This window comes from Lissotriton vulgaris, chromosome 1_2 (genome assembly GCF_964263255.1).
Source record: "Lissotriton vulgaris chromosome 1_2, aLisVul1.2, whole genome shotgun sequence".
NCBI lineage: Eukaryota > Metazoa > Chordata > Amphibia > Caudata > Salamandridae > Lissotriton > Lissotriton vulgaris.
In genome coordinates this window covers 113,906,161-113,921,329 of record NC_141686.1, presented here as the reverse complement: position 1 = coordinate 113,921,329, position 15,169 = coordinate 113,906,161, and positions in this window count along the sequence as shown.

The window sequence follows — 15,169 nt, the reverse complement described above, 5'->3', positions numbered from 1 at the left end:
ATGATTCCCCTTACAGTGGCATTGCATCAGCCAGCCTACACCGGCCGGCCCAGCCCTGCCCATGACCGCCGTGCCGGCCATGTCAACTACCGCTGTTTCAGGCCCCGTCCACTACCGCCGTGCCAGGCCCTGCCCATGACCGCCGTGCCGGCCATGCCAACTACCGCCGTTTCAGGCCCCTCCACTACCGCCGTGCCAGGCCCTGCCCATGACCGCCGTGCCGGCCATGCCAACTACCGTCGTTTCAGGCCCCGTCCACTACCGCCGTGCCAGGCCCTGCCCAGGACCGCCGTGCCGGCCATGTCAACTACCGCCGTTTCAGGCCCCGTCCACTACCGCCGTGCCAGGCCCTGCCCATGACCGCCGTGCCGGCCATGCCAACTACCGCCGTTTCAGGCCCCGTCCACTACCGCCGTGCCAGGCCCTGCCCATGACCGCTGTGCCGGCCATGCCAACTACCGCCGTTTCAGGCCCCGTCCACTACCGCCGTGCCAGGCCCTGCCCAGGACCGCCGTGCCGGCCATGTCAACTACCGCCGTTTCAGGCCCGTCCACTACCGCCGTGCCAGGCCCTGCCCATGACCGCCGTGCCGGCCATGCCAACTACCGCCGTTTCAGGCCCCGTCCACTACCGCCGTGCCAGGCCCTGCCCATGACCGCCGTGCCGGCCATGCCAACTACCGCCGTTTCAGGCCCCGTCCACTACTGCCGTGCCAGGCCCTGCCCAGGACCGCCGTGCCGGCCATGTCAACTACCGCCGTTTCAGGCCCCGTCCACTGCCTGAAACGGCGGTAGTTGACATGGCCGGCACGGCGGTCCTGGGCAGGGCCTGGCACGGCGGTAGTGGACGGGGCCTGAAACGGCGGTAGTTGGCATGGCCGGCACGGGGGTCATGGGCAGGGCCTGGCACGGCGGTAGTGGACGGGGCCTGAAACGGCGGTAGTTGGCATGGCGGTCATGGGCAGGGCCTGGCACGGCGGTAGTGGACGGGGCCTGAAACGGCGGTAGTTGGCATGGCCGGCACGGCGGTCATGGGCAGGGCCTGGCACGGCGGTAGTGGACGGGGCCTGAAATGGCGGTTGTTGGCATGGCCGGCACGGCGGTCATGGGCAGGGCTGGGCCGGCCGGTGTAGGCTGGCTGATGCAATGTCACTGTAAGGGGGGTCATGAACTGCCATGTGCATTGACATCAGCTTATGGAAGTGTTGGCCTGCACCTCCCCCGCCGAATACGTGCCCCGCCATGGTGGCGCCAGTGATCGAACTTTGTTGCAAATGAAGCATCCGTCCCGGAGTCTAGCACATGCACTTGCCGGTGTGTGAGCGTGACGGACCGTGCACATGCAGACAATGGAAATGTTGAACGCGGGCCGCGTATGCCCAGACGTAAACAGCGGAAGCAGTGCACCGCCATGGCGGGGTCAATGATTGCATGTCAGCTGATGATGCACCTTGTTCTATTGTCTGCAGCTGCATGATGACGGTTGTGTGAGTGATTACGTGACTCCACATTTCATGCTCTATCCCATGTGTGTCCATACCATGGACATCGGTGTGCCACAAATGTCCATCACATGTGCATGTCGACATCGGTTATTTCCATACACAAGTTTATCGTACCTCACATCTACACAGTAAATCCCGGATGTATTGGCACATTGTGATTCAGTTGTCAGTGAGTGGTATATGTGTGATATTGACTATGGTGGGGGTTCACTTGTGTTCAGTGCATGCGTGTTGCCTATTGTGTCACCATGCATGTGATGTCCGTTTGGTCACCATTATTGGTGTTGCCATTGATGCATCAAGAAATGGTGTGTGTATATTTTCGTTTGTGTGCATGGACTTGCATGTGTGTATGTCATGTTGCGCATACACATGTGGGTCATGTCACATGTCTTGTTGGAAGTAATGTTGAGGTGAGACAAAGTGCATTGCACATGTTGCAACACATCATGTAGCTAGTGGATGCACATTGTTGCGACGTCAATTCATGTTGTAGTGACAATCAGAGATGTCACACATATGCTAATTAAACACTGCCTATTACATGTTGGATAGAGTGCGATGACATGTGAGTGAGTTGCACAGACATGCGTTGTATGTGAATTGACTTCCATTCCATTTACTCCCACACAGGAGGGCTCAAAATGTCCATCGCCCATACACTGTGCTGGAGGATATGGTGGACGAGGAGTTTATCAGGAAATTCAGGCTGGATCGACGTCGATTGCTGGAGCTTGTGAACCAATTGTCTCCTCACCTGCAGCCGCGAAGAACCTATCCAGGTTCCATTTCACCCACGCAAAAGGTGATGGCGGCACTCCATTTTTTTGCAACAGGCACATTTCAGTACACAGTTGGACATGCCGGGGGAATGTCACAGGCCATGTTCAGTACGGTACTTCGGGATGTACTGACAGCCATGATGCTGTACAAGCATGACTACATTCATTTTCCACAGGCGGCAGAGTTGGCAGCGGTCAAAGCAGACTTCTATGCACTGGGTCGCATACCACACGTTGTGGGTTCCATTGATGGCACGCATATTGCGTTCATTCCACCACGGGCACGTGAGCAGGTGTTTAGGAATTGGAAGCACTTCCATTCCCTAAACGTGCAGGTGGTGTGCCAGGCCGACAACATAATCTCACATGTGTGTGCAAGATTTCCTGGCTCTGCACATGACGCCCACATCATGTGGAGCAGCATTGTCCCCCAACTGATGGCAAATCTGCGTCCGGCACAAGCGTGGCTTGTTGGTGAGTATGCTGTGGTGACAGGAGTGATATATGTGTGGCATGGTGTGCCCACATGTTCAGGTTGTGATGTTTCTCTCTCTCTCTCTTATTTCCACAAACACAGGCGACTCGGCTTACCCAAACAGGCCGTGGCTTCTGAGTCCAATACGCAATCCCACTACAGCGGGAGAAATGCGAAACAATGATGCCCATGGAAGGACACGTCGAGTGGTAGAACGAACATTTGGCCTGCTTAAGTCTAGGTTTCGGTGCCTGGATAAGACTGGAGGGGCCCTGCCTTACTCACCAGGCAAAGTATGCAAGATCGTGATTGCCTGCTGCATGCTCCACAACCTGGCTGTGCGCAATAACATTGAACTGCTCTTGGACCCAGATGAACAGCAAGTTCCTCGCCCTCCCGACCCACACATGTCGACTGATGAGGATAGTGGTGAGAAGGAAGGTGTGGACCAGAGGCGCCAGCTCATTGATCCTACTTTCCTTGATTGTGAGTGTGCCCCTCTTGTGATGCTTGTGTATGCCCTGTGTAGGTTTGCTGGTCTTGTGTCATTGTGTTGGGCATCATCTATGTGTTCTGTTATGTGATGTATGCATGTGTGTGTGTCTCTTCATTTATGAGTACATGCACGTCTCCATGATGTGTGTATTCTCATCCATTCCTGTTGTGATGTGTGTGGTTTGTTGAATGTTGCACTGCAGTGTGTTGGGATGAGTGTGATGGTGTTTCCTAACGTGTCTTTGCGGTTTCTATGTTTCCCTAGGTCACTCCCTTGCGGCATGATTCTGTACCAGTTGGATCCCTGAACCTGGTAACGTCTGTTTCTGATGCAATCATGTGAATAAACATGGAGGCAACACATCATTGAGTGAGAAAGTGGTATTTATTTACAGATTGTGCATAGGTGTAGGTGCATATTTACAAATGAGTGAAGGGGTGGGGGAGTGAGAGTTAAAGGTTATGGCAGATGAAATGTCCGTGCAGACACCACATAGGGTGGTGTCTGCCTAGTGCAGCAGGCCTGTGCCAGGTGGGACCGGATAGTTGGCAGGGTGAATGGCAGGCTCAGGTACTCAAAAAGTCATTGTCGGCTCCTCTTGGAGCGTGTGGAAGGAGCTTCAACACTGCTCTCGCCCACTTCCAGCCTCGGACGGCCCCTCCGTCTTTGTGTCGGGACGGAGTCAGCTGGGGGCGCAGGCTGATCAGGTACCACATCCGCCGCCAGTGGCGCTGGTGGCGGTGGCGTTGTTTGAGGGGGTGTGGGGAGGGTGGTGTTGGCGGATATCCATGGCATCCACATGGTATTAGACATGCTAAATATGTCCACGAGTTGTCCAAGCCACCTCTCGATGGCCCCCAACATTGCAGTGTTGTCAACAAAGTCCTGGTGGGCCCGGTCTGCCTGTGCCTGGCCACGTAGATAGTTTTCCTCCACCCTGGCTAGTGCTTCTAGAGACTGTTGCACGGCAATGGGTGTAGTTGTTTCATCATGCCGTCTTTGTGCTGTGCTCCTGCCTCCCAGATCTGGCCTTGCATCTGTGCTTTGCCTCACACTCTCTCTGCGTGGCTGGGATGGCGCTGGCCCAGCGTTGGGCGGTGGGTTGGGCAGGGTGGCAGGGGCAGAAGTGGTGGTGAAGGTGGTGCTGGAGGTGGCTGTGCAGGTCACAGTGGCCGGTGTTGTGGAAATGGCAGAGGCCGTAGTAGTTGGTGCAGGTGTGACCTGGGAGCCAGATGTCCCTGGCTGCCTGCTTGAGCCGGCACCATCCTCAGCCCCGGAGGTGGCTGGCCAATCGTCCCCTGAGACTTCTGAGTGTGGCGAGGCTGGAGGCCGGGTGTTTATTCCAGCTGTCAGATTAGGATCCCCTGCAAAACACAAATGTGAGGATGAGTCATGTGGCCATTACGTGTAAATTTATTTTTATTTGCAATTCAGTCGGCACTGGCACACACCCCACCCACCACCACCACCCTCCCTATGGACATGGGGGCCTGTTGGGAGTTGGTCTAGTGAACTCTAGCACACCCCACCCACCACCACCACCCTCCCTATGGACATGGGGGCCTGTTGGGAGTTGGTCTAGTGACCTCTAGCACACCCCACCCACCACCACCACCCTCCCTATGGACATGGGGGCCTGTTGTGAGTTGGTCTAGTGACCTCTAGCACACCCCACCCACCACCACCACCCTCCCTATGGACATGTGGGCCTGTTGGGAGTTGTAGTTCCGTCCCCTCACACACCCCACCCACCACCACCACCCTCCCTATGGACATGGGGGCCTGTTGGGAGTTGGTCTAGTGACCTCTAGCATACCCCACCCACCACCACCACCCTCCCTATGGACATGTGGGCCTGTTGGATGTTGTAGTTCCGTCCCATCACACACCCCACCCACCACCACCACCCTCCCTATGGACATGGGGGCCTGTTGGGAGTTGTAGTTCCGTCCCCTCACACACCCCACCCACCACCACCACCCTCCCTATGGACATGTGGGCCTGTTGGGAGTTGTAGTTCCGTCCCCTCACACACCCCACCCACCACCACCACCCTCCCTATGGACATGGGGGCCTGTTGGGAGTTGTAGTTCCATCCCCTCACACACCCCACACACCACCACCACCCTCCCTATGGACATGGGGGCCTGTTGGGAGTTGGTCTAGTGACCTCTAGCACACCCCACCCACCACCACCACTCTCCCTATGGACATGTGGGCCTGTTGGGAGTTGTAGTTCCGTCCCCTCACACACCCCACCCACCACCGCCACCCTCCCTATGGACATGTGGGCCTGTTGGGAGTTGCAGTTCCGTCCCCTCACACACCCCACCCACCACCACCACCCTCCCTATGGACATGGGGGCCTGTTGGGAGTTGGTCTAGTGACCTCTAGCACATCCCACCCACCACCACCACCACCCTCCCTATGTACATGTGGGCCTGTTGGGAGTTGTAGTTCCGTCCCCTCACACACCCCACACACCACCACCACCCACCCTATGGACATGTGGGCCTGTTGGGAGTTGTAGTTCCGTCCCCTCACACACCCCACCCACCACCACCACCCTCCCTTGGACATGGGGGCCTGTTGGGAGTTGGTCTAGTGACCTCTAGCACACCCCACCCACCACCACCACCCTCCCTATGGACATGTGGGCCTGTTGGGAGTTGTAGTTCCGTCCCCTCACACACCCCACCCACCACCACCACCCTCCCTATGGACATGGGGGCCTGTTGGGAGTTGTAGTTCCGTCCCCTCACACACCCCACCCACCACCACCACCCTCCCTATGGACATGGGGGCCTGTTGGGAGTTGGTCTAGTGACCTCTAGCACACCCCACCCACCACCACCACCCTCCCTATGGACATGTGGGCCTGTTGGGAGTTGTAGTTCCGTCCCCTCACACACCCCACCCACCACCACCACCCTCCCTATGGACATGGGGGCCTGTTGGGAGTTGGTCTAGTGACCTCTAGCACACCCCACCCACCACCACCACCCTCCCTATGGACATGTGGGCCTGTTGGGAGTTGTAGTTCCGTCCCCTCACACACCCCACCCACCACCACCACCCTCCCTATGGACATGTGGGCCTGTTGGGAGTTGTAGTTCCGTCCCCTCACACACCCCACCCACCACCACCACCCTCCCTATGGACATGGGGGCCTGTTGGGAGTTGTAGTTCCGTCCCCTCACACACCCCACCCACCACCACCACCCTCCCTATGGACATGGGGGCCTGTTGGGAGTTGGTCTAGTGACCTCTACCACACTCCACCCACCACCACCACCCTCCCTATGGACATGTGGGCCTGTTGGGAGTTGTAGTTCCGTCCCCTCACACACCCCACCCTCCACTGCCACCCTCCCTATTGACATGTGGGCCTGTTGGGAGTTGTAGTTCCGTCCCCTCACACACCCCACCCACCACCACCACCCTCCCTATGGACATGGGGGCCTGTTGGGAGTTGGTCTAGTGACCTCTAGCACCCCACACCCACCACCACCACCCTCCCTATGGACATGTGGGCCTGTTGGGAGTTGTAGTTCCGTCCCCTCACACACCCCACCCACCACCGCCACCCTCCCTATGGACATGTGGGCCTGTTGGGAGTTGTAGTTCCGTCCCCTCACACACCCCACCCACCACCACCACCCTCCCTATGGACATGGGGGCCTGTTGGGAGTTGGTCTAGTGACCTCTAGCACACCCCACCCACCACCACCACCCTCCCTATGGACATGTGGGCCTGTTGGGAGTTGTAGTTCCGTCCCCTCACACACCCCACCCACCACCACCACCCTCCCTATGGACATGGGGGCCTGTTGGGAGTTGCAGTTCCGTCCCCTCACACACCCCACCCACCACCACCACCCTCCCTATGGACATGGGGGCCTGTTGGGAGTTGGTCTAGTGACCTCTAGCACACCCCACCCACCACCACCACCCTCCCTATGGACATGTGGGCCTGTTGGGAGTTGTAGTTCCGTCCCCTCACACACCCCACTCACCACCACCACCCTCCCTATGGACATGGGGGCCTGTTGGGAGTTGGTCTAGTGACCTCTAGCACACCCCACCCACCACCACCACCCTCCCTATGGACATGTGGGCCTGTTGGGAGTTGTAGTTCCGTCCCCTCACACACCCCACCCACCACCACCACCCTCCTTATGGACATGTGGGCCTGTTGGGAGTTGTAGTTCCGTCCCCTCACACACCCCACCCACCACCACCACCCTCCCTATGGACATGGGGGCCTGTTGGGAGTTGTAGTTCCGTCCCCTCACACACCCCACCCACCACCACCACCCTCCCTATGGACATGGGGGCCTGTTGGGAATTGGTCTAGTGACCTCTACCACACCCCACCCACCACCACCACCCTCCCTATGGACATGTGGGCCTGTTGGGAGTTGCAGTTCCGTCCCCTCACACACCCCACCCACCACCACCACCCTCCCTATGGACATGGGGGCCTGTTGGGAGTTGTAGTTCCATCCCACCACCACCACCCTCCCTATGGACATGGGGGCCTGTTGGGAGTTGGTCTAGTGACCTCTAGCACACCCCACCCACCACCACCACCCTCCCTATGGACATGTGGGCCTGTTGGGAGTTGTAGTTCCCTCCCCTCACACACCCCACCCACCACCGCCACCCTCCCTATGGACATGTGGGCCTGGTGGGAGTTGTAGTTCCATCCCTTCACACAGCCACCCACCACCACCACCCTCCCTATGGACATGGGGGCCTGTTGGGAGTTGGTCTAGTGACCTCTAGCACACCCCACCCACCACCACCACCCTCCCTATGGACATGGGGGCCTGTAGGAGTGGTTTAGACGTTGGTGAGTATGTGGACTGCATGCATGGGTTGGGGTCTGGGAGATGTGTCTTCAGAGTTGTGTGAGGCACACCGTGTTGTTGTTCTTGTGGTGCTTGGTTGGTACTTACCAGCCTCTTCTCCCTCCTCAAGTCCATCAAGGCTCTCAGGGTGCAGGATGGTCAGCACCTTCTCCTCCCACTCGGTGTACGGTAAGGGCTCCGGGGGGGTTCCACCGCCTGTGTGATTGGCCCGGAGATAGTTCTTGGCTCTGATGGATTTCACTCGGATCTTGAGGTCATGCCACCGCCTCTGAATTTCCTGCTTCGTCCTCAGGACGGTCCCGGAGGCATTGACCCTGGTGACAATCTGGTCCCACATGCTGTTTTTCCTAGCTATGCTGGTCTGCTGCACTAGGGCCCCAAATAAGTGGAGTTCGATACAAATTATCTCATCTACTATAACCTTTAACTCGGTATCAGTGAATTTAGGGGGTTTTTTTGGTGCCATGGTGCTCGGGGTGTGTGTTTGTGTGAATTGGGAGGTGCTGGTGTGTGGTATTTAGGGATGGTGTGGTGGGTCTTTGTGTAGAGGGTGTGTTTGAGTGTGGGTTATGTGTATGATATGTGTGTTTGCTGTTGGCTAAGTGGTGTCTCCTGCTAGCAGCTATGCTGTGATGCAGAGGATTTCTGGAGTGGGTGGGAGTTAATTTATAGTCTGTGTGTTGGCCCTGTGTGAATGGTTATTGGCAGTCAGGTGATAGGTGGGTGTGTTGCCAGGTGTGGATTATGCGGATCTTGGGGGTGGGTCATTGTGTCTTGTGATTGGTTTAGATGTGTCAGGTGGGTGGTCGTTCTTTTTCCTGTGTTTGGTGATAAAATCCGTCGCAATGTATGGCATTGGTTTGACTGTAGGAATGTTGTTCGTGTTGGACTTCGGCTGTGGAGCACGGTTTCTCGTAGCATTGGTACCGCCGCGGACGTGGATCGCGGTGGCTACCGGGGTACTTGCGGAGTTATCCTAATTGCGGACACGGACACTACGCAGGTATCGCAGGGGAAGTTGTTGTTTTCCTGGTCATGTGCGTACGCGGCGGTCGGTGTTCTTTGGGTTCCATCCGCCTGCCGCGGCCTCAGGTGTACTTCGACCGCCGCGGACGGAGATTGGTGTGCTCCGTCCGCCGCGATCGGCGTTTCTATCAAATTTGATCCTAATCGCTGTTGCGGTTTTTCCGCGGACAGGTCCGGAGTATCTTGCCACCTTCCTCGGCGGACGGAACACGTTTCCGGCCGCGATCCTAATCGACCCCTAAGTGTGGGAGGGTATACTCAGACGTGAGTCCATTGCTCATTGCACCATCAGGATTCAAGCAAGCCGGGCCGACGACGGCTGAAATGCCAGAAACCGGTCCCCGGAAGCTTGTCTCCTTCCCAGTATAAGAATTGGCTTGGTAGTTTGGTTTGCCCTGCTCCCATCATGCACTGGGACAGGAACAGACTAATTTGCATATAGCCAGGTTCTGAGCTGGGATGGTCCAGTGAGCTAAAAAACGGTGATGGATCAAGCCCTGATCTCTTGACTAGGTAGGAGTATTCTGCATCATTCAGAAACTCTGTCCATCACATTTTCCAAAATTGATTTTATCCACACTAAGTGTGGGAGGGTATACTCAGGCGTGAGTCCCTTGCTCATTGCACCATCAGGATTCCAGCAAGCCGGGCCGACGACGGCTGAAATGCCAGAAACCGGTCCCCAGAAGCTTGTCTCCTTCCCAGTATAAGAATTGGCTTGGTAGTTTGGTTTGCCCTGTTCCCATCATGCACTGGGACAGGAACAGACTAATTTGCATATAGCCAGGTTCTGAGCTGGGATGGTGCAGTGAGCTAAAAACCGGTAATGGATCAAGCCCTGATCTCTTGACTGGGTAGGAGTATTCTGCATCATTCAGAAACTCTGTCCATCACCTTTTCCAAAATTGATTTTATCCACACTAGTGTGGGAGGGTATACTCAGACGTGAGTCCCTTGCTCATTGCACCATCAGGATTCAAGCAAGCCGGGCCGACGACGGCTGAAATGCCAGAAACCGGTCCCCGGAAGCTTGTCTCCTTCCCAGTATAAGAATTGGCTTGGTAGTTTGGTTTGCCCTGTTCCCATCATGCACTGGGACAGGAACAGACTAATTTGCATATAGCCAGGTTCTGAGCTGGGATGGTGCAGTGAGCTAAAAAACGGTGATGTATCAAGCCCTGATCTCTTGACTGGGTAGGAGTATTCTGCATCATTCAGAAACTCTGTCCATCACCTTTTCCAAAATTGCAGTATATAGATGACACACTTGTTTATTTTATTTGTGACCCGGAAATTCCTCTTTGTAGTTACGGTTTCAATATAGGGCCTTTGGGATATCGGGGTCAATAAATATAGGCCCTCAGTTTTTGGCAGTATATAGATGACCTATTGGTGGCATCTAAGAATCGAAAAGACTGTGTTACAGATACTATTGCTTTACTGAATCATTTAGGAAAAGGAGGACACAAAGTATCACCTGAGATATTATACTGCAATATTGTACCACATCAGTAAAATATCTGGGGCATCAGATAGAGAGAGGTGTCAGAAGGGTTACCTCTGAAAGAATCAGAATAATTCAAAACATGAATTTACCTCAAATGCAGAAGGAAATCAGAATATTTCTTGGAGTTGTAGGTTACTGCAGGCAATGGATTGTGGGATTTGCAGTCCTAGGAAAACCATTGATACAAATGACAAAGAAAAGAGCAAAAGACCCAGAAGAATGGGGTGATGAAAGCATGTCATCTTTCCTCAAGTTACGAGATTGTCTTTGTTCGGCACCAGCATTAGGGATGCCTGACTATTCAAAAGATTTTGCATTGTTTTGTGATACACAAGACAATTGTGCACTTTCAGTTTTGACTCTGACCCATGGTCTGATGAGACGTCCTGTTTTTCCTCTGCTCTGGATCCAGTGGCAGCAGCTTTGCCAGGATGTCTGAAAGCAGTAGCAGGAACTTGCGCGAGTCTTGAGCAAAGTGAATCCATTATCATGGGACATCGAGTAACAGTGTATGTCCCACATGCAGTTGGGATTTTGTTGACCAGGACTAAAACTCAGTACCTAACACCTAGTCGGCTGACTAAGTATGAACAAATTCTTGTAGGTGCAGAAAATGTGACAATTGCTAGGTATAATATTCTGAACCCAGCAACATTGTTGCCTTAATCGCACTTTGCAGAAGTCAAAAATGAAATCAAACATAATTGCATTGATCTTAGAGAATACTGCACTACACCACGTCCAGACGTAAGAGAAGAGCCACTAATAAATTCAGAACATGAGCAATTTGTAGATGGTTCATGTATGCGACATGAGGAAGGAGGTTTGAGGGTCCAGTTGAAGTATCATATTTACCTGAAGTAAAATCTGCACAGGTAGCTGAACTAATTGCATTGACAAAAGCTTGTAAATTTGGGAAAAATCCGAAAGTGACTATTTATACTGATAGCCAAAATGGCTATGGAGTTGTGCATGATTTTGACCAACTCTGGATGCAAAGGGAGTTTCTGACTTCATCAGGCACTCCTATTAAAAATGGAAATTTTGTGAAAGATTTGTTAAAATCAATCCAATTACTAGAAACAGTAGCTGTGGTCAAGTGTGCTGCTCACCAATCTGGCAACAACAGAGTGACAGCAGGTAACCGATATGCTGACCAATTAGCTCAATATTGTGCCAAAAATAAAATGGCAATAAACAAGAAAATTTAACCAAAAGGAAACACTGCCAACTTATGTTGCTTGAGAAAGTGAAAACGTGGGAAGAAGTGAAAGATTTGCAAGGTGATGCAGAACAGGAAGAAAAGGAAGAATAGGCGAAAATAGGATGTCAGAGAAGGGCTGGAGATGGTGTTATTGTTTACCTTGATGGAAGGCCTGTGTTGCCAAACTGTATGCTTGCTCCTATGGCTAGGATGTATCATGGTGATTCTCATTTAGGGGGAAACGCTGTGATAAGACTATTCAGACAAACTTGGTTCAATGCAAAGTTCAGGAACGTTGCAGAGAGTCTTTGCAATAGGTGTTTGGTATGCCAACAAATGAATCCTGGGAAAAGTACTGTAGTGTTGTCAGGAAAGATTGGAAAGGTAAAAGGTCCTTTTATTCGACTTCAGATTGATTTAATTCAGTTACCCCTTTAAGAATGAAGTAAGTTCTTGTCATTGTCTGCCTATTTTCAAAATGGTTGGAAGCTTACCCTACACGTAGGAATGATAGCATCATAGTAGCAAAATTACTACTTAGAGAGCTCATACCACGTTTCGGTTTTCCTGTGACGATTGAATCAGACCAAGGAAGACATTTAATAATTAAATAATTTGTCTAATCTGTGAAGCATTTAAAATTGAGCAAAAGCTGCACTGTGCATACCACCCAGAGGCTTCTGGAGTGGTAGAACAACTGAATGGCACAATCAAGTCAAGATTGGGAAAGATTTATGAATCAACTCGATTAGAATGGGCAGATGCTTTACCTCTTATTCTGATGGGCCTCAGAAGCATTCCAGACAGAAACACAGGTTTGAGTCCTCATGAAATACTCATGGGAAGAGCAATGAGGCAGGCATGGGTGCCAGGACATAAGTTGATAAATATATCTGATGATTTAGTACTAGAGTACTGCAAAGAACTGGCTGGCCAAGTGTGTTCTATCTCTCACCAGGTTGGAGAAGATGCTGTCACCAGGCAAACAACTCCAGCACATGATCTGATTCCAGGTGACTGGGTTGTAATAAAAGAACGTATACGAGAATCTTGCCTAGATCCGAGGTGGGGAAGGCCAAAACAAGTGATATTGGTCACCACTACAGCAGTTAAATGCAAAGGAATTCAGAATTGGATCCATGCAAGTCATACTAAAAGAGTGGCTGAACCTGACGAAGCTGAAGGTTGTGCAGCTGAGGGGTCTCGAGAAAGTGATCCGAAGTAGTTGTTGATGAACAACTGAGCACCAGTCAGGATGAATGGATTCCAGTGATTGACATTCCTGCCGATATTGTGAGAACCAGAAGGCAGACTTTTTTAGATAGACAGAGTGATAGTGAGGATGAGTCAGGTATAGAAGAACGTACTCTGATTACAGAAATCAAAGCAATATACTCAGACATTCCAGATACCTGTCACTGTTCCAGAGTCTGAGAAGGGTCAGATAGGTTAAAGGGCGAAGGCTCAGGAAGAAGAAAAGCAAAAGATCGAGATACCTGAGCAGGATCAGATAGATGTAGAGAAACGTGTTCAGGAAGAAGAAAACAAACCAAATCAAAGTCAATTGCAGCACACACCTGAACAAGGCCAGATTAGTATCCGGGCAGAAGAAACAGAAGCAAGAGCTGGACCAAGTCGGATAGAGAGGAATATAGATGACGAAGATATACAAATTGTGCCACAACTGAATGAGAATAAAAAAGCAATTGAAGAAAAACAAAGTATAGTGCCAGCTAAAAGACTCAGAAAGGGAGATAACTGGTTTTGTCAAGAAACTAAAATTTCATCTTAAACCAATAAATGAAGAACCAGAGCAAGTAAACAAAATATCAAGTCAAACTGGGCTTTCTACAGAACAAGCAAAAAGAAAAAGTCTGCGATTGAAAAGACTGAATAATAAGTTCAGAGGTCCTGAATGGACTTATGTCATCCTTGAAGATCTTGAAAAATTAGAACTGAGCGATGAAGATGATGCCGGATTAATTGATGAACCAACAGACGAAGAAGTAAGACCAACTTGAAAATTTCACAGGTTAAAATTCTGTGAAAAGTCTCAAAGAGGGGCTAAGTCTCCTTGGTCGAAAAATGACTGATCATACTGTTAATGGTAAACCAAAAAGAAACTACTTAAAAACATGCTGTAGAATATGCACATGTAGTGTAGTAATAGTACGGTTAGGACTGACAGTAGCTATTCCTTATCTAATGGATAGAGGTGAGAGGAATGACACTAACATTCATGAGAACCTGAAAAGGTAGATATACATGGAAGAATAGATAATGTTAGACAGCAAAAAGTAGAATTAGAAGCATCCGATGAAGAAGGATTGCACTATGATAAAGTTAGAAATAGAACACAAATGAATGTATTTGCAAATCTGTTAGTACAATATGTAGAAACAATGGAAATAAGTGATTGCTATGTTTGTATGAAGCTACCATTATCTGTAGCAGAAGGCATCACTTATCACCATTTACCCTTGACCTATAGTATTTCATGTAGTATGTTAGCTAGTTTATTTTACAAGAAAGGACCTTTACAATATTATTATTCTAATTTAGACATGATTTTCTCTGAACTTCCAATTCATAGTAACCTGAATCCTGTACATACTTAAAGTAACAGCTCATTATATGGGAGAATATTTTCTAACAATAGGTACAGTAGATATAACTGAAGCACACAAGAATAATTTAACATGCATTTTACATAAAGAAGAGAAGATATCTTTGAATTTAGTTGAAAGGAGGAGAGAGGATTTCCAGAGAAAAGCTACAGAACAGAAACATAAAATTCCTAATTGGGCAGAAAATAAAGAATACACCTTGAATGGCAAAACTCATGCTGCTATGTTGCTGGACTTTGAAAAGAAAGGGAAACGTTGTCTCCACAGGGAAAGAACAAGTTATTATAACAATATATTCATTAGTTCTAGTGAATACAAACACAATTATAAAATAATTGGGGGTTGGGATTTCAAAGATGGAACTGAACCGGTGTTTCCTGGAATTTATAATATTTGTGGGCACAAAGCATATTATAAATTACCTGATCATTGGTATGGGAGTTGCTATTTTGGAATAGTATTCCCAAAGGTATACCATGTAGATAAAATCACTGGAAACAATGAAGAAACTAATGGACGTAGTAAAAGAGCTAGTTTTTCAGAAATTGTAGGTGATATATTTAGTGCATTGATACCTTCAGTGGGAGTGGTTTTAAATACTCAAAGAATTTGCAAACTGTCAACAGTGGTGGATCGCTTATCAACTGACACTGTTAGAGGATTTTTAATGTTC